Below are 27098 nucleotides of genomic sequence, written 5' to 3'. Positions count from 1 at the left end.
TGTTGTTATTCCATAAAACATGAACCATGGAATAAAAAGCTGAGTTTACTCCAGGGTGAGGAAAGAAAGGAGCCACCAACTCCCCAAAAAATCTCAGTGCCCCAGAGAAAAGCTGCCCCTGTTATTGGAACTAATGATGTGCTGGAGATATGTTGGGAAAAGGGACTGTCTGAATTGCCAAGGCAGGAAACGAACAATCTACAGCAACATCATTAACCACAGACACACTCTAGCCATGCTCCAGCCAGTGGGGAAATGGGCAGGAATTCATAACCTCAACTATAAAAATGATACACATCTAGAAATAGCATAATTATAATCAGCCAATCAGAACCTCTCCATAGACCCCTTATGCTACAACCTTTCTACAATATTGGCTACAAATAGAACAGCGGTCGCAACGGTGATCTATACGGTTACAGATTATGTCAATAACGTCACAGGAGGTGACATGGTGTCAGTGAAATTGGAGCTGGGGCAGCAAAGAGCCACCAAAGGTTCTGAGGGCTGGAGAAAAATGCCTTCTAGTGAGTTATTGAAAGAGCTCAACCTGTTTAGCTGATCAAAAGAAGATTGAAAGGTGGCTTCATTGAAGTGTTGAAGGGCCTTAATGGAGAGAAAAGATTGGGTATTAAAGGGCTCTTTAATTGAGCAGAAAAAGGCCTAACAAGACCCAATGGCTGGAAGATGAAAAGAGACAAATTCATATTACAACTAAGGCACAAATATTCAACAACGACGATGATTCACCACAGGAACAAGCTACCAAGGAAAGTGGTGGATTCGCCATCTCCTGATGTCATTTCATGAAGACTAGATGCCTTTCTGGAATGTTTTTGCCCCAAAAGTAGCTCTTGTGTCCTACAGGAGGCCTGTGATATGCAGAGGGTCAGATTAGATGCTCTAATGGTCTCTTCTGGCTATAAAGTCAACTCATTTCTGAAAAACTGAGTATAGCATTGGGAGCAGCGTCTGATGTTTCCCTGTCTAGCCGGCTTGCTGCCTAGAACGAACGCTCCTTGAGTGGGGTGATCCACAGGGAGTAGCTCAAACCTCCAAAGTGCCTGGCCAGGGGCAGGACATTGGCACAGCAAGGGAGGGGTGTGTCAGTGACATCACAAAGGCCTTTTGCAGGACCTCAGCCTATTGGTCCAAGGTGGTGGGGAGGTGGTGACCTCACAGAGAGATGCTGACATCAGCCAGGCAGGACAGGGGCGAGGGGCCAGGGAAACCTCAGAGACCCCTGTGGCTTTGCTGCAGCAAGTATCCTTCTCCAGGTCTCTCTCTGAGGACTGAGAGAGTATTCGGGTTCACGGACGTGAGCGCCAGGAGGAACCTCTTCCGAGTTTTCTCCTTCCCTTTTAGTGATTTTACTAGAAAACAGCCGTCCCTGTTTAGAAGGTAAGAGCCTCCTGGAGGTTTGAAATCTGTTCAGTCTGATCCATCTGGTGACAATTGAATTCTAGGCATGGAAAACATGAGGTTAAGGAGGCAGAATTTTATTCCGCACCTGGGATTTTGTCCCTTAGAATCATTGGGGACATTAGGGTTTGTCCTTTTTGTTTCACCTTTTCCTTCATCCCTCCCTCCTTTCTCTTTGTCTCTTGCTTCTTTTGTCCTTACTCCTGTTCCCCTTCCAACATCAGGTTTTTTTCTCTTGCTGATAACAGCTCACGTTAGCTGATCGCTCTCGTTATAGTGTGTATGGCAACACCATTTTTTTCATGTTCTCTGTGTGTATATATATCTTCCTACTGTATTTTTAACTGCATGCATCCGATAAGGACATAAGAACGGCCACACCGGGTCAGACCAAAGGTCCATCTAGCCCAGTATCTGTCTACCGACAGTGGCCAATGCCAGGTGACCCAGAGGGAGTGAACCTAACAGGCAATGATCAAGTGATCTCTCTCCTGCCATCTATCTCCATCCTCTGATGAACAGAGGCAAGGGACACCATTCTTACTCATCCTGGCTAATAGCCATTTATGGACTTAGCCACCACGAATATATCCAGTTCCCTTTTAAACATTGTTATAGTCCTAGCCTTCACAACCTCCTCAGGCAAGGAGTTCCACAAGTTGACTGTGCGCTGCGTGGAGAAGAACTTCCTTTTAAACAAATAAGTGGGTTTTAGCCCACAAAAGCTTATGCTCAAATAAATTTGTTAGTCTCTAAGGTGCTACAAGGACTCCTTATTCTTTTTGCAGATAAATTAATGATCACACTGGTCCCTTCTGACCTTAAAGGCTCTGAGTCTAACAGGGAGAGGGAAGTAAAGGAAAAAAACATCAACCAAACATTGTAATACCAGGATGACTCCACCTGCTCACTCTATAGTCCCGCCCCTTTCTTCCTCCACTGGGTGTTTAATGACCTGCAGGACATTGATTCTCTCCTTCCATTGATAAACTGATACAATGTGACTGAAATTAAACCAATTCCCACCTCAGAAAATGTCACCTCACAGCATTGGCTGGGAATCGAACGCAAGTCAACTGCTTAGAAGACAGCTATGCTCACCACTCTACCACCAATGCAGCTGGCAAAAGTACTGCTTATGCTTGCCCAATGAGGCTAGACCAGAATTGAGGCGTTTTCCTATCTGTTAAAATGCACTTGATTCTCATCACTAAACAAACACCTCCATCTTCACCGGGGTTTGAACCATCAGCCACCAATGTTATTAATCACAGACACAGGTAACTGCCTACTTCCCACCTACAGGGGTACAACTGGCTACTGAGGGAGGCGCACTGCTGGGGTTATGAGTTCAGGCCTGACCCAAAGCATCGGTTTTTCATTAGCCATGGAGCTTCCCCCACTTGCTTTGTCTCAGTCACATGGAAAGTGCCATACGAGGGTGATGAGAGTAAATTCTAAACTCTGAAATGCGGAGGTTGGCCCAGAGATTGGGATAAGGGGTTTGAAGAGAAAAAGCTCTAAGAATATAAAACCAGACAGTCTCCAGGGGTAGGTACGGTACAATGCCTCAACAGGGAGCCATTTGGGTGTTCACTTCCTCTGTTCAATGTCCTGAGAGGTATTTGAAGGGGAAAGGGAGCAAGAGGAGAAAGGCAGAGACATTGGTGATGAGGAATTGGGGGGAGAAGAGAGAAAATAAATGATTGAAGCAGAACAGGTGTCCCAACTCGATCTTGCTCATCACAGGTGTTCACAGAGCTGGGTAGCTGCAGGTTTTCCAGTGTCAAGTCTGAACTTTGATTCTAACAATGTGCGTTGAAATATCAAGAGGATCTCCACATACCTGATCTCTTCCCTCCTCCCCTTTTTTGTATTAATTTTTATTTTGACGTGTTTGGGTTAACCGTGATCTTCCCTTTCCCCACCTGTATTGCAATTTGGGGGTTATGTTTATTGTGCCTCCCTTTTGTTCATGTCATTATAATTGTAACAGCAAAGGAATCTGCAGGAGCAAAAACTGACTCAAAACTTCATTTCCCCATCATGCCGGAACATCCTACAAACAGCTCACGGAGCTGGAATCATAACACGCAAGGCCAGGGGAGGGGAGATGCAGGTTTCCAAGTGTTCTGTCTTTCTCAGATGACACATTCCAGCCCCTTGTGTGCCTCCATCCTGTATGACCTGCTGGATTTCGACACATTTATTATTTCATTCTATAGATAATGTGATTGTAACACAATGTGACTGAAATTAAACCACTTCCAGATGAGGAAACAACAAAGGAGAAAAGCCATTATTGCATTGGCTGGGAATCAAACCCAGATCAACTGCTTGGAAGGCACCTATGCACACCACTATACCACCAATGCATCTGGCAGGAGTAGCTTTCCTGCAGGCTCTGTGTGCTGGCAGAGGGAGTAACACATGACCACAGAGTTAGTGAGTAGGGTGGATGGGCTGGAAGCTGCCTGACAGCTGGGAGCAGAGTTACCATCCCAGAGTGACTGAAAGGGGGCAATGGTGAAAACAAAGCTCATTGGGAGCTGGCCCCACACCCACCCCACCCCTAGGAGAGGGGAACTGAAGCTCAACTTCAATCACAGAAAAATCTTCCCTGAGAAAGAAGGGAACAGCTTGTTTTAAAGACCAGGTTTGTGTTTGTTCCTGCTACATTCGGAGGGGCTGGGTAGTGCTGATTCCAGCCCCCAGACTCTGGGAGGATAAGGAACAAATTCAGGCTGCCAGTGACATGCAGGAGGGAGATGATCTTTTGACAGTGACGGATGCCTCGTCCTAAAGGCCTTTGTCTGCCCCCTTCCAGTGACTGGTACAGGAATGCAGCCCTCACTCCTGGGTCTCTCCTGGGGAAATAACGTTTCTGTGCAAAACACCAAAGCTTTTAACAGAAAGGAAGAAAAGGAAATGGCCACATGATGGACATAAGGAATGAAACACAAGATCCTTCTCCCATGTGCATTGACTTTTAACCTTGTTTGTGGTGGTGGTGTATCCATGTTGATCCCAGGGGTCCTCTGGGGCGCCGGGCATTGGCCACTTTCAGGAGAGTGGGCTAGATGAACTGGTCTGACTCAGTGTGGCTGTTCTTATGTTCTAACTGCTGGTTATGGAAGAGACGACCTTCCAGGCTACACAAAACTGAAGAAGGGTGCTGGGTTATCTCCACAGCTTGTCTATTTCACCAACAGAGGTTGGTCCTCTGCAAGATCTTACCCTCACCTGCCTTGTCTCTCTTGGACTCTGAAAAGTGTTTTCTCTCCACTCCCCTTGGAGAGAAGTTAAGTTTCCCTTTGGGCAACTATCAGGCTGAAGCAATTGTATTGACTGCGACACTAGAATTGAAGATTTAATATTATAAATAAATGAGTCTAAACCTTAGGTTCTGGTTTTTCTAACTCAGTTCCCAATGCTCTTCTAGAAAGGCCTCCAGGATACCTGCCCAGCCCAGAAAAAGTGGCCAGGAGAAAGCCCACACTGCTGTTCCTTCAGGTAGTTGAAGGCTGCTATCAAATCCCCCCTCACTCAGTCAGTCCCCAGTCTGTGGCAGTGCATAGGATTCTTCCATCCTAAGTGCAGGACTCTGCACTTCTCCTTGTTGAACCTCCTCAGATTTCTTTTGGCCCAATCCTCCAATTTGTCTAGGTCACTCTGGACCCAAACCCTGTCCTCCAGCGCTTGGTTTTCTTTACATGCTTTCACAGAGCAAAGAGCACATGTTCCTTGATTTCATAGGGCAGAGTTTTGTGCTATCGGGAGCTTTCCCTGTGTGAATATGACAGGTCGATCAACATAGAGACACACGGTGACCCTTCTCAGGGTGCTGAGGACTGTGAGTCTCCTTGTTGGCACCTGCCACAAGGAAGAGGGAGTTTGGCATTTGGCAGCTGGATGTTAGTGACCAAACTCACCAGCCTGCTGGAACTCAAGCACCCTCCTCTGAGCTACAGCAGCCACCCTAACCCCTGAATTCCTTCAATGTGTCCCCCTCTGGGGTCCAGCCCGGATCACCAGATACTCGGTGAAATCCCAGATCCTCTCTTCCCCAAGTATCCCAGGTTACTAGTTTTACTGTGGACCATTGCTACTGTATCTCACACAGCACCTGAGTACAGTTATCGAACAAGTAAAACATTTATTTAACAACGGAGAGAGATTTAAACAGATAAACATGAGTGATGGAAACCAACTGTTACCACTAAACAAAGGCAGAAAATGATAGAATAGAAAGGCCAGCACAAAAAACAGAGAGAGGAACAATAAGATACTAAAAGGACAATGGTTGGAACTCTCCATTTCTCTCAGTCTTTGGATTGATGGGTACTAGAGCTGTAGCAACAGTTGAGGAACCAGGGTAAATTAAATCTAAGGTTTGAGCTGCTAGTGAAGCATTTCCCACACTCACGGCTTTCATAGGGCCTCTCTCCTCCGTGGATTGTTTGATGCCTAATAAGGTACGAACTGCGATTGAAGGTTTTCCCGCACTCAGTGCATTCATAGGGCCTGTCCCCTGTGTGGATTCTCTGATGTTGAGAAAGGTTTGAGCTGCTAGTGAAGCTTTTCCCACACTCACGGCATTCAAAGGGCCTCTCCCCTGTGTGGATACTCTGATATCTAGAAAGGTTTGAGCTGCTAGTGAAGCTTTTCCCACACTCATGGCATTCAAAGGGCCTCTCCCCTGTGTGGATTCTCTGATGTTTAGAAAGGTCTGAGCTGCTAGTGAAGCTTTTCCCACACTCACGGCATTCGTAGGGCCTCTCTCCTCTGTGGATTGTTTGATGCCTAATAAGGTGCGAACTGCGATTGAAGGTTTTCCCGCACTCACTGCATTCATAGGGCCTGTCCCCTGTGTGGATTCTCTGATGTACAGAAAGGGCTGAGCTGTGAGAGAAGGTTTTTTCACACTCAGTGCATGTATTTTTTCTCTTTCGCCTGAGGATATCCTGCTGTGTTGTGGTTTCCATGAGGACCTTCTGAGTTCCCCAACAGGAAATAAATTTATCCACTTTCTTCCCTGGCTGGTTTCCTTGATCTGTTTTTGGTCTGTGCTGAATCTCCCAGGATTTTCCCTGCTCATGACTCCTGGACACATTCCTTTTCGATCTTTGCGATAATGCTCTGTTTTTACCCACTGGCTCAACATTTTCAGGCTGAGAATTCTGCTCCTCTTTCTCACATGCCATTGCATCACCTGCTGTGACAGAGACAGAAACCTCAAACAGGGATGGAAAGGGGAAGACCAAACAAAAACAAGTGCTGAAGACAGGTCAAATAAAAATCAGGAGCTGAACTCCCCCAAACTCTTCCCCCAAATAGGAGAGAGGAGGGGGATGAATTCAGCCTTCACATCCCATCCAAATACGCAGGGGGAAGGGAGGAAGCTACTGCCTGGTGTCTGCTAGGATCTATAGGAAGCCATGAACTATATTTACCCTGAGGATATGACCCCTGCTAGGGACAATAATGAACTGAGAGACCTCCCCAAGGGCTTTGTTGGGCATCCCAGATGTTTCCTTCAGGCACTTACAGATTCTGAGGTGGTTTAATGTTTCCTCACCTGTGCAGGGAGCTCTCAGGATCTCTCTTTCCTCTGACCGCTGGAGGTCTGGGACCCATGGCTCTTCCCCTTGTTCCAGCTGGGAGATCACATCACGTTGGAAAACTAGAAACCCTGCTCAGATGAAAGAAAACAAAGGAGTTCAGTTGATTTGGTCATAAAAAAACAAACATTCTATTAATTTAACTTCAGTGCCTAGTGTGACCTGGTGGGCCAGGGGCAGTTCTCACTGAAAATGCCAAAGTTAGGGCAGGCTGAAAAAGGGAGAGCAGATGCTCCAAAACTGCTGGTTAACACTGAAATTAAACTCACTGACCAGTCACCAACTGGGTTATCGAGAAGCTGAAAAAAGAAATCACACAGCCCCCTTTATTCCATCCCAGTTCTCTGGCTCCTAATCAGCAGCGAGGTCCAGTACAGTGAGAGGTTATTTAAAAACTCGGCTCACATAAACAAAGTGTTCCTCTGACCCCAAAGGGTCACCCACATCACCAGGTCAAAAATTCCCAAAATTCCCAAAATATTGGATATTACCCAAAATTCCATCCTTCCAGACAATCCTTTAGCATCTAAACTAAAGGTTTAAACAAAAGAAAGACAGAAAGAAGTTAAATGGGAAAGCAGTCAGGTACATTCCAAAATGGATATATCAGGTTCTTAGCAGTATTGGTGAGTTGCCAGTGTGAAAATCTGTCTGGAACACATCCACAGCTTGGATGGTCATTCAGTCCTTTGTTCCAGGGTTCAGTTTGTAGAGAAGTTGCTCCAGAGGTAGGAAGGGGGATTGAAGACAAAATGGAGATGATGCAGCTGCCGTTTACATTCCTTTTGCCATGTGGCCTGTACTTCATGTGTCCCAAACACAAGCTTCACAGCACGTGGCATGGAAAAGCCTTGAAGTTCTCATTACACAGGCATACCCCGGCATGTCTTGCTGACTCAATAGGTGTATCCCCTTGGTCCTTTCCATGGGCTCATTGTACAGATGATGACCCTGAATGGGCCATCAAACAGGCTAGGCAGTGTTGATGCTAATATGTCTGGGGGTGTCACCCAGAAACACTGCACAAGTCTGGAAATACAGATATACCTAACATATCTATAACTCACAATACAAAGGTGATACAAACATAGAAACAAAATTATCATACTTGGCAAATCATAACATTTTTCCTGATACCTTACATCGCATATCTAGCACAATTCATTGCAATTTTATCAGATTATATTATTATTTTATTATTAATACCAAAGTGTCTCACAATTCCATACAGTGTCACACTTGGTAAACCAGTGAATTCCCAGGACCAGTTCCCCAGGTCCTTGAACATGCCCAACACTGTGCTTATGAGGGATTGAAATACCCACATATCTGCTGGGAACACACACACACACAGACATTGTGTCAGTCTATACCCCTGTGTTCACTCATCTAGAAAATTATGATCAATTTTGTACGCAGTATGGATTGTGAGGTATCATTTGAAAATGCATAATCTACTGAATATTATCCTCCTGTTAAAACGTGTAGTAATACTGTATGTAAAGTTATGAGATTTTACTATATGATATTACTGAAAAAGTTACAATTCTGGGGAACACCCACAGACCAGTTCCTCAGAGACAGCAAGGCAAACAGCTGGTCAAACAGCCATTCTCCTGCAGGGGGAAGGTGTGATGAAAACATTTACATTCCATCACAGGGACCTCTTGAAGCTGTTGTGGAAAACAACCACATGATTGATTTTGAACCAGCACAGCCTGAGGCTCTTTTCTTGGTTAAAAGTGTGCAGGGGGTGACAGCTATTGGAATACTGTCCCCCTGAGCTAAAAATCACACAAGCCTTTTAAAGCTTAAAACCACAAACAATTGCACATACATTGCACGTTAATTTCCTTATTTGGAATGTATTGCAAAATGTGATGCAGGTCAAAAGCGAGCTGAACAATCAGTTTTCCATATTCTGCCTTTCCTGTTATTGTTATTACACCTGGTGATATGGGAGCAAGACTCTGCATGTCTCAAGAAATGTCACTACCAACCTAGGCCATTTTCACATGCTGGGTGCAATCCAGAGCAGTCAGGAGTTGTGTGTCATCTGTAATCCTGGGTGAGATTCAGTGTTCTGCTGCTGGAGCTCCCCTGTCTGGATACTCCCAGCCAGCATTCAAGGCCGCACCGAGTGTCTGTGTGATAAGTAACCCTGGACCGGCAGCTCTGACTCCAGCCGCCTGCTTGTTCCACCCCAAGCACATTCTGGTTTGGGTAGAGAAGGCTCAGGGTTTGAGAAAAGGCCGGGGGTAGAAAGCTTCGGTTCGTTATGCTGGACCTAACCCCCAGTTTTACTTGAGCAAACAGGAGCTATTTGACACTGTGCGATACGGCTCCTGTGCTCTGTTCCCAAAGTGTTCTGCAGCATGGGAGGGTTTCTGGTAGTGTGTGTGTGTCACTGGCATATTGGGGTGATGCTGCCAGGGCCGGCTCTAACAGTTTTGCCGCTCCAAGTAAAGAAAAAAAAACGCCGCCTTGCCCCCGCGAGCGCCGCCCGACCCCTCCCTGAGCGCCGCATCGCCCAAGTCCCCGCCCCCGTCAGCACCACGTCGCGTCCCCCAAGTCCCCGCCCCCCCCACGCCGCGTCGAGTCCCCCAAGTCCCCGCTCACCCAGTGCCACGTAGCACCGCCCAAGTCCCTGCCCCCCCAGCGCCGCGTCACACCGCCCAAGTCCCCGCCCCCCCAGTGTCACACCGCCCAAGTCCCCGCCCCCCCAGCGTCACACTGCCAAAGTCCCCGGCACACCCCCGCAGCGCCGGCTGGCCAAACCAAAAACAACCCCCGATCACCGCGCCCTCCCAAGGTGCCGCCCCAATCATGTGCTTGGTAGGCTGGTGCCTGGAGCCGGCCCTGGATGCTGCAACAGGACAGAGTAGAGGTGGCATTGTGGGGGTGGCATGAACCTTCACTCTTCATTTCCCCTTCCAAGAACCAAGGGGACAGGAACCCTTACCCAGCGAGGTCACAGTCTCATAGTTCTCCTGCATGACATCCCAGTAGAGTCCAACACTCAGGACCTGCTGCCCCACTCACAGCCCCACTATTCACGGAACAGCAGCACCAGGGAAATGGAAGCTCCGGGAGGCACATGTTAACAGAGTCCCACCCCACCTTACCTAGAACAGCCAGGCAGCATCAGAGGGTAGAAAGAGAGAACCTTTGTGTCTCCCAGCTGACAGATGGAGGCAGGGTCATTACATTTATCACATAGGTACTAGCCAGAGCTTGATATAGGAAATAGGGCTGGCTCTGGACCCTACTGGTGTCTCCCTGGTAGGAATCCCAACACTCTCCAAATAAAATATATGGAAGAAAGGGGAAGTCAATAGTAAAGAATAGAAGTTAGAAGGTCAGAATTGTAGAAAACTGCTAAAGAAAGCTATCAGAAATTAATGACCAATCAATGACAATAAGAAGGAAGATTTTAAAAGTATATTAAGTGCAAACTTAATCCTAACAATGGTACTTTACTAGATAGAAATGGCAGTATTATCAAAAATAATGCAGAAGAGGTAAAAGTCCTCAATAAATATTTCTCTCCTGGATTTGGAGAAAAACAGACGATGTACTCGTATCATAAGATGTTGACGACGACACTCTTTCCATTCTGACAAGAAGTCATGAGGACATTAAACAGCAGCTATTAAAGTCAGGCATGTTTAAATCAGCGGGTCCGAATAACTTGCATCCAAGATTTTCTAAAAGACCTGAAGTCTGACATCTATACTCGTGAAGATAACGGAGCAGCCAATACTGGATTTCATTCATTAATAAAGAATCAAAGAAGGGTAATATGATTAGTGCCCACTAACAAAGGTTTAGAGAAAATAGAGCCTATCAAACTAACGGGATATCTTTATTGGATGAGATCAAAAGTTTGGTTGCAGCTAATAGTATTGATGTAATTTACCTAAACTTCTGAAAGGGATATGACTTGATCAGCACAATATTTTTACTAAAAAAACTAGAATGATACAAAATAAACACGGCATATATTAAATAGATTAAAAACTGTGATAGTAAATGGGGAACCAGGGTCGAGTGGATTTCTTTCTAGCAGGTTCCCGCAGGGATTGGTTCTTGGCCCTGTGCTATTTAACATTCTTATCCATAACCTAGAAGAGAGTATAAAATCATCACTGATAAAGTTTGCAGTTGTCACAACGATTGGGGTTGGTGGTAACTAATGAAGTGCCAGTAGATTCAGGCTCCATCACTGGGAGTCTGGGAAGTTGTCCCAGCCCTGGCTGGAGGGTTATTTCCTGTTCCACAAAGAGGGGAAGTTCCATTCCCAACTCCTATGCCTTGAAATTAGGCCCTATCTGACACTACACCCCCATATTCATCATAGTGGTATGGTTATAATATGATTAGGACATAATTATGATGTATTTTGTACAAGATGCATTATGTGTGGTGTCACTAGAAAAGTTATGATTTGCTGAATATGATTATCCTATTTGTGTGCACATATCATGTTTGTATTTGAAGTTATGGATATTGACTCTGTATCTGTATTTCAAATGTGCTTACTCTGGGTAACACCCACAACGAGCCGTTCAGGCAGAACAATGAAGAAGCCAGACAGTGCTGATGGCTCATCAACAAAGACAATGGACTGTGGAAGAGCTTAGCCTTCCTGTGAATGTTTCAGCCAGCCAATTAGTCATGGATACTATGACGCAGCAGGGCCTGTGACCAGACCACATGACACTAAACTTCATTTTAGTACCTGTATTTTTCCACAAACTGGACTGGGAACTGAGTTTGGAACAAAGGGTTCCCGCCATATGGAAAAGCAAATAAGGTGGGGTGTGACGTCATCCCTTGGTCTCATTCCCCACACAAGAGAACTCCTGGAAACACCTAAGAAACAAAAACTGAAGTGGGGGGAGTGCTGGTCCCAGGGTAAAGGGTTTTCTAGCTTGTGTATGGAAACTTGGTGGACTGATTGTATCAATTAGTCAGGGTGAGAAACTGCTAATTCAAATTCTATCCAGATAGTATGTTAGGCTTAGTTTGAGTTTCGGTATTTGCTAAATAATCTGCTTTGATCTGTTTGGTATCACTTATAATCAATTAATCTACCTTTCTGCAGTTAATAAACTTGTTTTATGCTTTATCTTAACCAGCGTATTTTGAGTGAAGTGTCTGGGGAAAATCTCAGCTGGGTTAGCACAAGCTCGCTGTGCACATCTTTCCCATATCGAGGGGCTAGGCGAACTATATTAATGAGCTACATTATAGAGACCCCTGTGCACTATAAGAGGGTATAATTCTGAATTTATACTACAGCAAGTGTGCAAGGTTGGGGAGCTGGGAAATTGGCTGTTGTCGTCTATCTGTCATTGAGTGGCTTAGGTAAAGCACTCAGGTAGCTTAGTTGGGTGTATGGCGCCACCTGCTGTCACGTTGGTTGATAACGGGGCCTAGAGAGGCTGGCGGAATCTCCAGCAAAGCCGTGAGAGAAGGGCCAGCCCAGCTTGAGGGTTAGAGGGCACAGCGGTTCCCAGACTGCCCCTGGGGGTGACAACCCATCATACCCTAAACTACACTAGTGTCAGCAGGTTTGTCACATCCTGTCCCCTCCCTTTCTCCGCCCGAGATATTTCCTGCCTCCCACCACCTCTAGCAACTCCCACCCTCCTATGCATTTACTGCTCCTCTCCCTCCAAGCAGAACCCACCACCAGCTCCCTGAGAATCCCTTACCTGAGCCAGCTCCATTGCAGCCATTTCCTTCCTGCTGGGAGGACGGGATGATCTGGAGCAAAACATGGACGTTATTCTGTAGCCTGCTAGGGTGAAAAGGGCAAGGTGTAAGAATTCAGACGGGGCTTTTGTCCATTCCACAAGCCGATTCCCCCCAGGTTTTCCCCTGCTAATGGACATTCTAGGTTCTGTCACACTGTGAAGCACAGAGTGACCTTATCCCAGTACAGGCCTAGCGCCCTCCCACCAGGGTGTAACCCTCTGACACATGGTGAAACCCTCCCAATAACAGTCTCTCTGTTACACTTATCAAGTTGGTGGACAATACCAAGCTGGATGGGGTTGTAAGTGCTTTGGAGGATTGGATTAAAATTCAAAATGATCTGGACAAACTGGAGAAATGAGCTGAAGGAAAGAGGATGAAATTCAGTAGGGACAAGTGCAAATTACTCCACTTCGGAAGGAACAATCAGAGGCCAGAGGAGAGCAGAATCCAAGGAGTCACTTTGGGGGATTCTCCCTGTCATTGTCCCCAAGGCAGCTCTCTCAGGCTGACAAAGTTGTTCGATGTTCCGGCCTTTATACAGTCTCTCCTGGGAGTGCCCCTTTCATCGGCTGGGCCTAGTTTTAGTTTTTGGTAGTTAACAATCTTGGTTTATTGTTTATCTAACCAGTGTGTTTGGATTAAAGTGTGTTGGAAACTCCGTTTGGGATAACAAGCTGGTGCATGTCATTTTCCACTGATGAAATGACAGACTTCATATGAGCTTGCGCTGTTCAGTACCGTGCTGGACAGTGCAAGACGCACATTTCTGGGGGAAAGTTGGGCACTTGAGAATTTGCTGGTTTTCTCCTGAGGTGTAATTCATGAGTGGCTGTCTAGCAGCACTCAATACTGTGTAGCTGGGAGTGAGTTACATGCTGGAGACTGTATGTTAATTGGCCAAGAGGGGCTGTTCTCGCGGGAAAACAGTGGAAAAGGCACCCCAGGTTGGAGAACTGAGGGGACACAGCTATTTAACAGTCCAGATTGTACTCTAGGTAATGTCACAGACCCTCATTATGACAGAGCCTCTTACAACACAGAGAAAGTAAATCCATGTCCCAGAAATCGAAGACTCCAAACAGAGGGCATTTCCACCTCCGAACCTCCTGGGTTATTAAATAACTCCCAGCAGGTTTGCTACACCCTGGCCTCCTCCTTTCCCCACACTGTGAATTTCCTGCCCTGCACCAACCTCCAAACCAGACTGTGCAAACCTTCCCATCTCCGGTGTATTTGCTCTCCCTCTCCTCCAGCAGGAACCCACCAGCAACCCCCCGATAATCTCTACCTGAGTTGGCTCCACTGCAGCCATTTCTCTTCCCTGTCCCACGGCAGGCTGGGATGACCTGGAGCAAGACATGGACGTCATTCTGCAGCCTGTCTGGGGGAGAAGGGCAGTTGTGGGCATCTCAGAACAGGTAGACCTGTCCCCTCCTGTCAGGCTAAGCCCAGACACATTTTTAACCTCCCTTCTCCCTCCCCTCATCCCGTAACAAAGTCTCTGAACACAAGGCTAGAAAAGAGCAGAACCAAAGGAGTCACTGTGGGGGATTCCCTCAGACACTGACCCCATGGCAGCCACACCCCAGCAGGGGGAATATGGAGTCAGGAACTGGCTTTTCCTCTGTCTGATCCTTGTTTTGTTCACTGGAAAGTGGTTCTGCCCAGGGATGAAGCAATACATGTGTCATTTCTACCACTGCCCCTTTCACTCTCTTCTTCCCCTGTCCTCTCTCCCTGCCCCTCTGGCTGGGAAAGTCCCATTCCTGGGAGCTTTGCTCTTCCATTGCTGGATTTTCTCCTGGCAATTGCTACTGGGAGGAGAAATGAGGAGGGGCTGTTTGTGCAGAGTCACTTTCTTGCCAGACCCCAGCACTTTCCCTGAGGTCTTTCAGTTACCTGGAGACTCTGGCTCAGAATTTAGTATTAACAGGGCCCAGGGCTGCCCTAGGGGGCTAGGACCAGCTGGAGAAACTCATCCCCTGGGCCAGGCAGAGAAGCAGCTTTAATTCAGGTCACTTCCCAGCACAGAACCCCGCTGCGGGAGCTGCAGCTGCTAACCCTGGTCTCCCAGATCACAATGGAGGCTGCAGCGTCTGACCCAGGAAGCTGAACCCCAGTATCCTGGGCAGAGAGGGACAGAGCGTTTGAGCAGCTTCCCTCCTTTAGCTCTCTGGGGAGAGCAGCTAATGAGAGCCCCTCCTCACAGGGAGAATTGCTGATCTCATTTGCCCCACTGTCCATCCGGAGTCACTCCTTGTCTTTCCATACAGTGACTCTGGATTAACAATTGTCTCAGTGAAACCAGAGTTCAGAAAGAATGAGTCCAGAATGCTGTGGAAGAGACCATTGTGTGGCAGTGCTGACCCCCTTCCCACCTCCCTCACCCCCAGATCCAGGACAAGGACTGGACAATGGACTGGACAATCTAGGAGAATGGAACTGGAAGTTCCTGCGGTTTTCAAGAAGGGAGAAGAGAAAAAATCTGTGATTTCACCTCACAGTGTTTGATAAGTGGATAGAAAGTTATCTCAGTGACTGGGCCTGGCCGGGGAATGTCAGGCAGTGCTTGGAGCCAGGATTCTGGCATAAGCTAATCAGGGAGAAGAAGCGAGGCGCAGACCCTAGAACCCCAGCCAGCCCCCACCCAAATATTCCCTGGGACCCAGCCCCCAGAGTGCCTGGCCAGGGACCTCAGATACCCCTCAGAGCTCCACCGGCCAGACAACCCCCACCAGATCTTCATTGACAGGTTGGGAATCCCAAAGGGTTACCCCACCAAAAGACCCCAACAGCCAGAGACCCCCCAAAAGGGACCCCCCCCACTGGGAACACAGTCCCTCATTGCCTGCCTAGGATCCCCCCCCGCCCTCCAGCAGGATCTGCCCTGCCCTTTGCCTGGCACCCCTCCTCCCTACTGCGGGATCCCCTGATGCTTTACAGGGGCACCCCCTGGCCTAGCGCCGGGGATTCTCCCACACACACTCTGTGCACTGGGCATGGCAGCGATCCCAGGAGTCTGCGGGGGAAGCCCAGACAGAGCCCCTGGCACAGCACCAGGCTCCCTCTAACCCCCTGTCCCGCCTCCCCAAGAGACGCCCACCCCGGCTGTTCTGCAGCCACCAGGCCTCCAGCGATACCCACCTCCAGGACCCACAGCCTCAGGGCTGGGCACATCACAGCCACCCCCTGAAACCCCAAATCTCCAGAACCCACCAACCTCACTAGGGTACCCCCTGCCCAGCCACCCAGAGGCCTCCCCCCAACACAATCCCCCTTCAGCTGCTACCTCCCCCCACAGCCCCACCCCTCCCCGCAACACTGTTACCTCACAGTGCCTGAGAAGTGGATAGAAAGTGACCACCGCCCCCTGCTGGCCAGTCACACAGGGGCAGAGGGAGCCCCGAGGGATGTCTCTTTAACAGGAGAATGGAAAACCTGGAGGGACAAAATAGGTAAGAAATGTCCATGCCTGTCACTAGCAAATAATGGCCACCATGGATCCACCCCAGAGGTGGCTGCATCTTAGCACGGGGGGAAGCAACCCCTCACAGAGGCCATTTGCCATGGGATTTGGGATACTTCTCAACTCACACTGCACTCAGAGTGACCTCCTCATCCCGTGCCAGCTGGAGAAAAGAAAAGGGTCCAGCCAACTCTCCTGTTACTGGTTGGGAACCACTGATCCCCAAACAGGGGGAGGCCTCTGGCTTTGATGGTTATTAAATATCTGGCTGGTCTCTTTCTTCGGCAAACATTTTAACAGAGGTAAAGGAGGGAACAAATGATTCGCAAAGGAGTCGGGAAAGATGATCTCTGGGCAATTTAACCCCCTACAACATCCAGGATGGAGAAGGACTCAGGGCAACAGGATCCCTTGAAGGAAGAAGTTGCTGGGATTTAGAAACACGGGGAACAGCCGCAAACCCGAGAGGACTTTTAACTGACATTTGATAATGACATAGAAAGAGGCAAAACCTGAGCTTTGAGAGCAACGTTCAGAAATGAAAGAGTTCCCAATCTAAGAGATTTTGGATCCATTTTGCAAATTATAGAGAGGTAAGTGGAAAATCAGAGGGATTTTATATCAGTTGTCGATAGGAGGCAAAATCTGAGTGTTTCACATCAATATTTGATAAATGAATAAAGAGGAAATGGGCAACATTTGCAAACATTTTATATCCAGGTTCAAGAATCTGAGAAAAGGTGTAAATCTGAGATTTTCTTGGTATTTTATAATTAGAGAGACGGGGGAAATCTCAGGGCATATTCAATTAGAAATAGACAACTAGAGAGCAGTGGGGCAAACGTTTAGGGTATTTTATATGAATCTTTGAGATTTGCAAAGAAAATGTGTCAAACTGCGTATTTGATAACATGAGAGAAAAACACCAAGATCTGAGGGGATTTTATATTGTTGTTAACGAACTAGTGGAAAAGCAGGACTGTTGGACTGGATTTTATATGACTGTCCAATACATAAACACAAAGTAATGGTTTCCCCACCCCCACCATTCCCATGGGCAGCAGGGAGCCCTTTGAGGAGCTGATTAAAAGGGCAAGGGAGGGGGAGGGGGAGGGGGAGGTGGAAGGTCCCTGGATGAGGGAAAGGGGCAGCAGTGGGGGATGGGCAGGTGACTGGCAACTGATGGTTGGGGGTAACTGTGTTGGTAGTTAGGAGGCAGCAACTAGGATTGGGAAACGGGGGTCTGGGCAGTCCCCATGGGGGACACGTGCGCCTTCCTTCCCTGCCCGGGCAGAGAACCGGCATCTCATAGAATATCAGGGCTGGAAGGGACCTCAGGAGGTGTCTAGTCCAACCCCCTGCTCAAAGCAGGACCAATCCCCAACTAAATCCCCAAATGGCCCCCGCAAGGAGTCAGCTCCCAGCCCTGGGTTTAGCAGGCCAGTGCTCAAACCACTGAGCCATCCCACCCCCACTCCAGGGGCAGCCATGTGCTGGGGAATGACTCAGGGCAACAATTTCCCACCTACACAAGGACAAATCGCTGCTGATAAAATGGGTGGGAAAATGCCCCTCACTAGAGAAGATTTTAAACTGGCGTTTGAGACTCATGGGGAAAACGGGGGAAATCGGGGGAGACGGGAGAGCTGATCATTGGAGGGGAAAGGGGGGAAATCGCCCCCGATTTTATAGCCCGTGTGAGATACTGAGAGAGAAAAGGGGTAGAACTAGGGAGAATTTGTATCGGGGGCAAGAGGCAAGTGGCACAAACAGGGGAAGGATCCAATTAACTCCCCTCCCCCCTTCACCCGCCCGCCACATCCCCCCCCCCGGGAATTTCCTGGCTGCACAGAGACAGTTCAACCCCCCCCACTGCGTCCCACCGACCTTCCCCTCCCTAAAACTCCAGCTTCTCCCCTCCCTGCCTGACACCCCCCATCTCCCCCCACACCACAGGGGATCCCCCCGCCAGGCCCCAGTCTCTGCCCCTCAAATCCCACTGGGGCTGAGGCAGCTCTGAGGCTTCTCCCAGGTTCCCCGTGGTAGAGTCACTTTCCTGCCCAGCCCCAGTGCCCCCCCGGGGTCTCTCACTCCCCGGGGGGCTCCGGCCCAGGGGGCTGGTGCGGGCAGAGCCTGGGGCTGCCCAGGGGGCTGGTCCCAGCTGGAGAAAGCCCCCCCCCGGCCGGGATAGGAATGTGCTGCTGGCGGGAAAAGTGCTGAGGAGATGGAACGCTGAGGGCTGGTTTTGGCGGGAAAAACCGTTTTGGACTGGTTTGAGCCTGTGTCCTGATGGTAAACAAGTCCCCTCTCAGAGATGGAGTCCAGTGGTCAATAGTTCATATGCTCCAGATTGGATCTTATTTTAAAGCCAGTGATTTACTTCATAAACATCTTAGTAACCAACTAATGGAACATATTGAACAGTTCATACTTCTCACACCTAACAATGAGATAAAAAAAAAAGAACACAGACAAGCCTTGTCAGTAACGGCTAATGTCCCAACTGGGAAGCACATGAGCTTGTTGCAGGGCTGCTGCTCAGGGACGGGAACCTCCTGGCACCCAGCCTCCACAATCACTCAGGCTGCACTTTCTGCACGACTAGGTGCTGGCTGAGGGGGGCGTGGGAATTGGTGGCCTCTGCTGCAGGTGATGGGAATCGCAGGTATTTAAAGCCATGGCCTAGAGGAGGGAAGTGCCTAACTCCAGAGTCTGCAGCTGCCTAGGGCCAGGGCTGAGGATTTAGAGTCCCTAGTGCCGCCGTTGCAAGGTTCAAGCATGCTCAGCCCTGGCATTGCCACCCCTCCTGCGGCTAGTAGCTGCAGCTGGCTAAGGCTGGCCTCTGGGAACTGGCCCCATGGCTGTAGCCAGAGAAGCTGCAGGTGGCTCTGTGACTACTGGGGGCCATTAAGCTAGAGCAGCTAAAGACACTGGAGTTCACCTCAAGGAACAGAGGTCACCAGTAGGACAGGAATGTCAGGGGGAGCAAGGAAAGAGGGAGCAGGTCAGGCTGGCAGAGGGAGCTTCCAGCTGGGTAGGAGCATGTCCAAAGTGGAAAGGAAACAAGCATGGGGAGAGGTGGTGGGGACCAGGTAGCAGACTAGCATGTAGATGGGAGCCGAGGGAGAGAGGCTGGTGGCTTCAGATTCCCCAGGGCTAAGTCCTGACTTTGGGGAGATGGTGTTTGCAGGTGGCTGGCTCACATGGCAGGATGGGGGCTGAGGGAGGGATCTGTCAGAACTGATCAGGTGTCTGCTGGCTTTAGAACTCTGAGCTGAGACTAGGACCACATGCCGTGACTGGTGACATGGGCGGTACTGGAGACATGGCTAGAGAGGGTCTGAATGAGGAAGGAGATAAATCTGTGGGGAGTTTCCTTGATCACTATGAAAGTTCTGCTCACTGTGGACACTGGTAAACCCACATGGGTGCACAGCTCAATGAGAAAACCTGGGGGCTGAGGGAGCTGTGTAGGGCAATGCATATAGTCACGGAGAGGTGTGTGATCAAAATGAAAAATGTCTCTGAGGTTCAGTAGCAGGTATGCTAAGGCACCAATGGCACAGCCCCACCAGGCCCACACTCGGAGCCCACAGTGACTATATAGGGGCCCACAAATATGTTTGGTGCTGAGGCCCACAAAAGGTTAATCTGGCCCTAACTGCCTGAGCACTATTTCAGCCCCACATTTTTGGATGGACCTCCCACAGTGGGACCTGCAGAGCACTCCCCCCGCCACACCCACCCACCCACCCATCCACCCCCTGGTGTTGTGAGGGGAACAGGAGAAAGGACAAAAGAAGCAAGAGACAAAGAGAAAGGAGGGAGGGAGGGAGGAAAAGGTGAAACAAAAAGCACAAACCCCAATGTCTCCAGTGATTCTAAGGGACAGAATCCCAGGTGCACAATAAAATTCTGCCTCCTTAAGCTCGTGTTTTCCATGCCTAGAATTCAACTGTCACCACATGGATCAGACTGAAGAGGTTTCAAACCTCCAGGAGGCTCTTACCTTCTAAACAGGGACGGCTGTTTTCTAGTAAAATCACTGCAAGGGAAGGAGAAAACTCGAAAGAGGTTCCTTCTGGCGCTCACGTCCGTGAACCCGAATACTCTCTCAGTCCTCAAAGAGAGACCTGGAGAAGGAGACTTGCTGCAGCAAAGCCACAGGGGTCTCTGAGGTTTCCCTGGCCCCTCGCCCCTGTCCTGCCTGGCTGATGTCAGCATCTCTCTGTGAGGTCACCAGCTCCCCACCACCTTGGACCAATAGGCTGAGGTCCTGCCAAAGGCCTTTGTGATGTCACTGCCACACTCCTCCCTTGCTGGGCCAATGTCCTGCCCCTGGCCAGGCACTTTGGAGGTTTGAGCTACTCCCTGTGGATCACCCCACTCAAGGAGCGTTCGTTCTAGGCAGCAAGCCGGCTAGACAGGGAAACATCAGACGCTGCTCCCAATGGTACACTCGTTTTTTCAGAAATTAGTCGACTTTATGGCCAGAAGAGACCATTAGAGCATCTAATCTGACCCCCTGCATATCACAGGCCTCCTGTATGACACAAGAGCTACTTTTGGGGCAAACACATTCCAGAAAGGCATCTAGTCTTCATGAAATGACATCAGGAGATGGAGAAACCGCCACTTTCCTTGGTAGCTTGTTCCTGTGGTGAATCATCCTCACTGTTGAATATTTGTGCCTTAGTTGTAATATGAATTTGTCTCTTTTCACCTTCCAGCCATTGGCTCTTGTTAGGCCTTTCTCTGCTCGATTCAAGAGCCCTTTAATACCCAATCTTATCTCTCCATTGGGCACTTCAACACTTCAATGAAGTCACCTTTCAATCTTCTTTTGATCAGCTAAACAGGTTGAGCTCTTTCAGTAGCTCACTAGAAGGCATTTTTCTCCAGCCCTCAGAACATTTGGTGGCTCTTTGCTGCCCTAGCTCCAATTTCACATCTTTTTCAAATGAGGACACCAAAACTGGAGTCCAGTATCTGTCTCACTGATATTGTGCCACCTCCTGTGACGTTACTGACATAATCTGTAACTGTATAGATCACTCTTGCGACCGCTGTTCTATATTTGCAGCCAATATTGTAGAAAGATTGTCATGTAAGGGGTCTATGGAGACGTTCTGATTGGCTGATTATAATGATGCCATCTCTAGATATGTTTCATTTTTGTAGTTGATGTTATGAATATTGGCTCTATGCTGCCCGTATTTCAAACTTGTGCCATAATGGAGGACAAAACAGCTACCTTGTTAGAAGTGGCTTTGCCAATACATGGAACCTGGGATTTAAACTCCCAATGATCACACTGTATTTGGGATCCATTTGAATTCCCCTTCCAGGTTTTTGACACTTTCATCTCCACTCATAGCGACTCTGATATAGGATTAAAGAAGTCAAAGCATCATCTCCAAGCACAGACAACGGAGAATGCTTCATCACATGACACTCTGAGAAGTGGATGGATAGAATGTGATGAAGATAAACTCTGCCTGGCTCAGACAAAGGGTAACTGTTCTGCAGTGATGAGGAAGGAGGGAATCTCTGAGTCACCCGTCCACGGTCGGGTCTTCCCAGTGCTCCCGAGCTGGAGAGTGATGAGCCCCCTCGGTCCCGCCGTGAAACTGAGGAACAGGAGGCCTGTCACCACCATTCCTGCCGTCCTGCATCCCTGGTGTCCAGCCTCCCACAGGGCCTCCTGGCCAGCGACGAAACCCACCCGTCGTCTGGACGCCCCAGTGCTCCTCCTCAACGGCTCTAAACCAGCCGGAGAGTGGAAGGTCCTGGGCCTCGCGCCGGCCCGTGGGACCCGCTGCACCTGCACAGAGGGGAAAGGTTTCTGTGCTGGGACATCGTTTAGTGTTTTCCGGTTTCCAAGGGAGGGTTTCTGGGCCTGAGCGTTAAGCTCCCAAAGCCAGTCGCTGTTTCATTGTATTCATTACGTTTGCATTTTCCCCTCTTCCCCCAGGTTTCTGTACCTTTACCCTGACTACACTTCCCTTTGTTTGTGCCAACCCCCCTTGTCTCCTCTTTATTGTATTTACAGCTCACAAGGAGGGAGGCTAAATCCACTGGTGACAGAGACAGGAGGGAGTCGAGTTTGTATCTTCTGAGAAAAGGGGCTTTTTCCTTTCCTATTTCTCCCCTGCCACTTCTAACGTTTTCCTTTTGAAGCGCTGCCTTATTCAGCTTGAGGTAACATTACCTTTTGAGCTAAAAACTACAAAATACAGAACTAGAGACATTTTTTAGAAATCTGGGATTTAGATATTTTATTTGAAACAAGGGGGGAGGGGCAGCTGAGATTCTGAGAAGGTTTTTGTTTGCAAGAAGCAACATTGTTTGATCTGTCATTGTACCAAGGGGGAAGATGGTTGTCTGTAAAGGAGAACAAAGACTAAATGCAGCCCATGAGGATGGGATTTGAACCCTGAGTGCAGAGCACAATGGATTAACAGTCTATCACCTTAACCACTCGGCCACCTCATCTGAGCTGCTATGACAGGGACAGGAGGAGAAATCTAAGGCCAACAGAGATCGGGACAATAAGGAGTTTTTAAAAACTAAGCGGAAGCAGGGGCTGAATGAGCTCCCCCCTCACATCTAGTGAGGAGCTGGGGGAAGACTTCAGGAGCAGGCCGTGTTTGCATAGACACCCCTACTCTGCCTAGCTATGCAGCATGAGGGGGCCGCTTCCCCAAAATGACCAGTTGTGGATGGTGGTGGGTAACAAATCACTTTAGGATTGAGTGGAATGAAATGTTATTCTCCTTCCTGTACGAGTGAAGGGCAGCAGAACGTACCTAGGCCGTCCTGACGGAGGGGTGGGTGGGGTGGGTGAGGAATCGCTTTCATTGGACTGCAGAGAAGTGATTGAGGACGTCACCCTAACCCAGTGGTCCCCAAACATTTCACACTGCACCCTCGTATCCATGGCTGTGGCCCCTCGGAAGCCGCAGTCGAGAACCGGGGCTGGGAGTGGGGCCGTTGCTTGCTGGGGAGAGGGGTGCGGACAGGGGTAAGGGGGTCGAGGCCGGGCTGGGAGCCAGGGGCCCAGGCTGAGGGTGGGGTTGGGGAAGAGCTGGGGCTGAGTGGGGCTCCCTCCCTGCCCTCCATGGGGGCTGGCTCAGGCCCTGAGGTGCCCCCATCAATCTTCCTCTGTGTCCCCCTAGGAGTCACGCCCCACATTTTGGGGACCACTGACCCCTACTCGCTAAGCAGGGGCAAGTGATGCCAAAGCCCAGGGAAAGGGAAAACAAGTGCAGGGGCTCCAGCACCGGAACCCTGCCCCCCCCACTTCTGTCTGTGGCTCCGCCCCCTTCCACCCCTTCCACCCACGGCCCCACCCACTGTCACCTCTGTTCCACCCCTTCCCCCACTGGCCCCACCCTGTCACTCCTTTACCCCGGCCCCGCTGCGGCCCCGAGACCAGAGAAGCTCTGTGCCCCTGCTGCAGCCCCTGGGCCGTAGCAGGGACTGGGAGCTCCTCCAGCCCTGGGGCTGACATGAGGGAGAGTTTCCCAGGGGGGCCTAATTTGCCCAGGGCCCCTAGTCATGGGCCCCACTGTCCCCTTGGCAACGCAAGGTTTGGGGAGGCTGAGCCCCCCCGAGCCTCCATTACGAGCCGCCCAGGCTACCTCTGCTCAGTGGGTGGCCAGTCTCCCTGTGTCTCTGCTGTTCGTGCTGGGGAGCCCGGCCGGCCTTAGGGGTGGGGCCCCCGGCAGCCGCCCAGGGCTCCAGGGGGTCAAAGGGCACCATGTGGCCGCTCAAAGCTGCTCACTGCTCTCCCCTGCCCCAGTGCTCCTCCGTGGCCCCACAGAGAGTAGGGGGAGCGAGGAGCAACACTATGTGCTCCATGCGTCCTGGTCACTTTCCCCACCTGGGCTGGGCTGTAAGGGGAGCATCAGAAGCTGCTGCTCTCTGCCCTCCCCTTACGCAGCCCGGCTGAGGAAAGTGACCTGGATGCAGGGAGCTCGGATGATGTCCCTTCTCGCCCCCCTGCCCCTGCTAGGGAAGGCTGCTGTGTGGTGTCTCCATGGCTGCACTTTCAGCGATGCAGGTTTCTCTCTCCCGTTGTTCCATGGGCATCCTACTACATAAAATTGAGCAAGAAATGCTTCCCAGTGGTTTTTAGGACTGGAATTGCTATTTTCAACAGTGATTGTCATTTTTTTTCTAGTTTTGTTTGTTTGAAAGGAAGACAGTGATATTGCACTGGCAAATTCCCTATAGAAACAAAGAATAATAAAGGCACCTCAACTTTTCCTCATTTATGGAGGACAGTCTGATAATATGCATCCAGATCTCCTCCAATCACACAAGCTGAAAATTGTTCCATTTTACTGCAGTTCTGTAACCATGCGGGAACCAGTCCTGTCTGTGTTCTGTGCACATCCAAAATTCCTGCTGAATGATCCGCCCTGGGAGCAAGTTACCAGTGACCCAGGGCTGGGGCAGAAGGAGGGTGCAGGTGGGGGGGGAGCACTGGTGGGGAAGGGGGAGCCCAGAGCTGGGGCAGCATGGGGTGTGTGTGGAGGAGAGCCCAGGGCTGGGGCAGCAGGGGGGTGCGGGTCGGGGGGGCAGAGCCCAGACCTGGGGCGGCAGGGGGGGCAGAGCCCAGGGCTTGGGCAGCAATGGTTGTGGGGGGAGCCCAGGGCTAGGGTGGGGGCAGCCAAATTTTTTTTCCTTGGGGCAGCAAAAAACCTAAAGCTGGCCCTGCCTCCACCCACCGTGAGGTAGGCAGGAGCGGATCATTATTATCCCTACTCAAAAGAGGGAGAAGCTGAGGCTGAGAAAGGAGAATTGACTTGTCTGAGGTCACACAGCCAGTCACTGGCAGAGTTGGGAATAGGACCCAAGAGCCCTGATTTTCAATATACCTGCCCCTGGAAATTTCCACTACATGCATCCGATGAAGTGGGTATTCACCCACGAAAGCTCATGCTCCAGAACATCTGCTAGTCTATAAAGTGCCACAGGACTCTTTGCTGCTTTTACAAACTAACCATCAGATCTTGAATTTCAGACACTGAATGACCTGAATAAAGTGCTCTGTGATGAGCTCCAGACCAACAACAGTGACAGTAATTATTCAGCAAGTATTTGAGGAGAACTGCAATGTTAGAGAGAATCATGAACTGCTCAGAGACAATTAATGCAGAGAAGCAGCAAAATTTATCAAACATAGAACTGGTTCTGACTTATTTACTTGGTCTTAAAAGAGACCAACAAGGATCTGAGTCTCCTCCCTGTCAATAACCTCCTGCTCAGCCAATCAGGGTAGAGACTGAGGATGGGAGGCTGAGGGTTCTCACCAGAGAACCGAAAGGATGGCCCAGGTCACTGGTGGGGATCACTGCCCGAGCACTATTTCAGCCCCACATTTTTGGGTGGACCTCCCAGAGTGGGAACTGCAGAGCACTCCCCTGCAACAGATGGATCAGACTGAACAGGTTTCAAACCTCCAGGAGGCTCTTACCTTCTAAACAGGGACGACTGTTTTCTAGTAAAAATCACTAAAAGGGAAGGAGAAACTCGAAAGAGGTTCCTCCTGGCACTCAGGTCCGTGAACCCAAATACTCTCTCAGTCCTCAAAGAGAGACCTGGAGAAGGAGACTTGCTGAAGCAAAGCCACAGGGGTCTCTGAGGTTTCCCTGGCCCCTCGCCCCTGTCCTGCCTGGCTGATGTCAGCATCTCTCTGTGAGGTCACCACCTCCCCACCGCCTTTGACCAATAGTCTGAGGTCCTGCAAAAGGCCTCTGTGATGTCACTGCCACACCCCTCCCTTGCTGGGCTAATGTCCTGCCCCTGGCCAGGCACTTTGCAGGTTTGAGCTACTCCCTGTGGATCACCACCAATGTACGTTCACCAACCAGCCCTGAGAACTACGACCCTTACCCTCTGCACTCAACCCCCATCACCATGCAGTACAGCCATCTTGAAGTGCAGCAGTCATTGCACAGCACTCCAGACAGGACATATTCAAACCTGTGACTGCACAGTTCCCCACCCCACCCCACCCCCCTGCCTTTTCAGATTTCCAAAATGTTGTGTGTCTTTCAATAAAGTAATTTTCTTTTCAATAAATGAATTCTTGGCTTTGAAAACAGTCTTTATTATTGCATAAAGTCAAAGATACCTTAGCCCAGGAAAGACACAGGCACTGCAAATCAGCTTAGCAAACACAGATTCCCACTAACATTGTAACTACTGCACTTCACTCCCGTGCAAGGCACCAAACATTACTGTTGGTTTTCAGCCTCAAATTCGTCCCTCAAGGCATCCCTAATCCTTGCAGCCCTGTGCTGGGCCTCTCTAGTAGCCCTGCTCTCTGGCTGTGCAAATTCAGTCTCCAGGACTTGAACCTCGGCGGTCCATGCCTGACTGAATCTTTCACCCTTCCCTTCACAAATATTATGAAGGGTACAGCACACGGATATAACCGCAGGGATGCTGCTTTCCCCCAAGTCCAGATTCCCATACAGAGATCGCCAGCGCCCCTTTAAATGGCCAAAAGCACACTCCACAGTCATTCGGCACTGGCTCAGCTTGTAGTTGAACTCTTCCTTGCTACTGTCAAGGCTCCCTGTGTACGGTTTCATGAGCCACAGCATTAACGGGTAAGCGGGGTCTCCAAGGATCACAATGGGCATTTTGACGTCCCCTACTGTGATCCTCCGGTCCGGGAAAAAAGTCCCGGCCTGCAGCTTACTGAACAGGCCAGTGTTCCGAAAGATGCGTGCATCATGCACCTTTACGGGCCAGCCTGCGTTAATGTCAAAGAAATGCCCACGGTGATCCACAAACACCTGGAGAAC

Source organism: Mauremys mutica, unplaced genomic scaffold (genome assembly GCF_020497125.1).
Source record: "Mauremys mutica isolate MM-2020 ecotype Southern unplaced genomic scaffold, ASM2049712v1 Super-Scaffold_100084, whole genome shotgun sequence".
Lineage (NCBI taxonomy): Eukaryota > Metazoa > Chordata > Testudines > Geoemydidae > Mauremys > Mauremys mutica.
This window is presented reverse-complemented; position numbering follows the sequence as displayed.